The 2869-nt window shown below is 39.3% G+C and overlaps 1 protein-coding gene across 1 annotated transcript in view; it reads right to left on the reverse strand.

The window, feature by feature from the left end:
• LOC106529882 (neuronal acetylcholine receptor subunit non-alpha-3) overlaps window positions 1-2869 on the reverse strand; it is a 14792-nt gene that overhangs the window by 10607 nt on the left and 1316 nt on the right. The gene's annotated exons all lie outside the window — the stretch shown is intronic.

Here is a 2869-nt window from a genome sequence, read left to right on the forward strand (position 1 = left end):
CATCCATCCATCCATCCATCCATCCATCATCTTCCACTTTATCTGAAATCGGGTCTCGGGGGCAGCAGTTTGAGCAGGGAAGCCCAGGTCTTTCGTTCCCAGTCACCTCTTCCAGCTCTTCTGGGAGGACTCCAAGGGGTTCCCAGACCAGCTGAGAGACATAGTATCTCATGTCCTGGGTCTTCCTCGGGGTCGCCTCCCAGTTGGACATGCCTGAAGCACCTCCCTAGAGAGGTGTCCAGGAGGCATCCTTGCTAGATGCCTAAACCACCTCAACTGGCTCCCCTCGATGTGGAGGAGCAGCTCTACTCTGAGTCCCTCCTGGATGACTGAACATCTCACCCTATCCCTAAGGGAGAGTCCAGCTACCCTGTGGAGAAAACTCATTTCGACCACTTGTATCCACGATCTTGTTCTTTCGATCATCACCCAAAGTTTGTAACCATAGATGAGGGTAGGAATGCAGACTGATCGGTAAACAGAGAGCTTTCCTTACAGCTCAGTACACAACAGACCAGTACAGAGTCCGCAAAACTGCAGAAGCTGCACTGATCCGTCCATCAACCTCAAACTCCATTCTTCCCTCACTCGTGAACAAGACCCCAAGATACTTGAACTCCTCCTTGAGGCAGAACTTCACCCCCAACCCAGAGAGAGCAATYCACCCTTTTCCGAYAGAGGACCACYCAGATTTGGAGGTRCTGATCCTCATCCCARCCGCTTCACAATCAGCTGCAAAAAGCTGTAAACTGGATTAGCAATCCAGTCTACGGCTAAATAAAGTAAATAAATAATGTAATAAATGTAATAAAATGTAATAAATGTGTTAAATGTAATAAAGTAAATAAATAATGGTAAAGATGTCCAAATAAACAACTTTCTTTTATGTAGCTCTTTAGTATCCGGTGGAAGAAAAAACAAAACAAAACAAGAATAGTTCATTGTTTTCAGTCTCATATTACTTCCTACTGAATGTCCAGGGAATTAAAAGTTAAAGTTTTCCTCATGCTAAATTCAGACTCAAATTACYGTCAGTTGCATCAGATCCTCACACAGTTTCCAAAGACCCAGAATGAGTTTTCTGCACAATCAGTCGGCTGTATAACAGCAGCAGTTCTGTTTAAGATCCACAGCAAACAAGAGCCAAACATTACAGGGATGGACTCTCCTGCAGCAGCCTGCTGCCTTCATCAGAGGGAAGCTGATTGACCCTGCAAATGTGTGTGTGCGTGTGTGTGTGTCTGTGTGTGTGTATGTGTGTGTGCGTGTGTGTGTGTGTGTTAGGCAAATGTAAAGGGGAAAGTATTGATTAGAATGTGCTCTGAGTCGGTTGGAGGATGAAATTCAATCTCTGTAGGAAAATTATGATGCATTAGAGCCCGAGTCTGTGTGTGTCTACTTCCTGTGTGAAGGAGAAAATGTGCAGCGGTCTGAGAGTTTGTCAGAGGCAGAGCTTTGTGGGTGACTGACAGAGACACAGGAGGGGCCCAGCGTGCAGCCGTGCACCCCGCTTCCTTCTCAATCTGAAACTCCTCGTGTGTGCCTCAGTGGTACCATCATCCTGACACRGCTACATCTGCTCCAAATGGAACCACAACAGGATGGTACCACTGAGAGGGGGAGCTGAGCAGACTCTTTCTGTTTTAAGGCAATGGGGCATGTAAAAGATAATTGTGTGAATAATGAGTGTTTTGTGTCTCTTGAATGTTATTGTTTTTTTTTTATTTTAACTGCTTCCACATGCATGTATCTTATTTATTCACATTTCAAAAATGTTTGTCTTATTGAGGAGTTCTATGACTTTTGTTTTTTTGTAACTTTTATATACAGTATTTCAAAATAAATCTAATGAACAAATATAAATACTGATATATTATATTGAGATTTATTCAAATCCTTTGAAACTATGTTTGAAATCAGATTGCCACTAGCTTTTCGCTAATGTTTTGCTGTTGTTTGGCTTGAACTACCTTCAGCTATCATAGTTTTAGGCTATAACTTTTTGTTACTTTCAGTAATACTTTGAGCTAAGCTTCATAGCTTCCAGCTTACCTTTTAATACGTTTGGCTAATGCTTTGCTACTGTTAGCTTTTAGATAGTGTTTTGTAGTTTTTGCTAATTTTCAACTATTTTTTATACCTTTTACATTCAGCTTTTAGTTGAATTTTGCTACATTTTTATAGCCTATGTAGCTTAGCTTTTAACATTGTTTCAGCTTCTCTAGTGCATTCCAGTAAAGTCACTGAGAACTTTGTATTCATTTTGTAGAAAATGTAATTTCTCTACTTAAAATTTGAGTTTTTTTAGCTGTTGTGCTAATTCCAGCACATTCATGGGATATTGATTAATGCATATCCCCTGTTTAAACAAACAAATGAAATAAAAACAATACTAACTTTATTTTTGAACTGGAGCAAATCCACTGAAACTTATCTATTGAAAACTAACAAATAAAGAAATAATTACAAAAATAAATAAAAAAATAAAAACCCAAAGAATCATAAAATCAGAGTGGTGACCACATTTACTTGTCTGAGACGCAACATGACAACATGGCTTTCATATAGAGGAAAACCAAGATTTTTTTTTCTAAATTACTTTAGATGTTTTCATGCATGTAAAATGACTGGTTTAGTTTCAAAATTCACAAAGGCTCTAAAATGATGTAAGCAGATGTAACAAAAAATTTGCTGCATTCTACACATACTGACCCAAGACTGAAAAGTTGTGATTTGCAAGAAAAACATATTTTGTTTCTTTTTAAATCCGAGTTCAATAGAATTGAGTTGTGTTGAAACACACACACACACACACACACACACACACACACACACACACACACACACACACACACACACACACATATAT

This window comes from Austrofundulus limnaeus, unplaced genomic scaffold (assembly GCF_001266775.1).
Source record: "Austrofundulus limnaeus strain Quisiro unplaced genomic scaffold, Austrofundulus_limnaeus-1.0 Scaffold473, whole genome shotgun sequence".
NCBI classification, from domain to species: domain Eukaryota; kingdom Metazoa; phylum Chordata; class Actinopteri; order Cyprinodontiformes; family Rivulidae; genus Austrofundulus; species Austrofundulus limnaeus.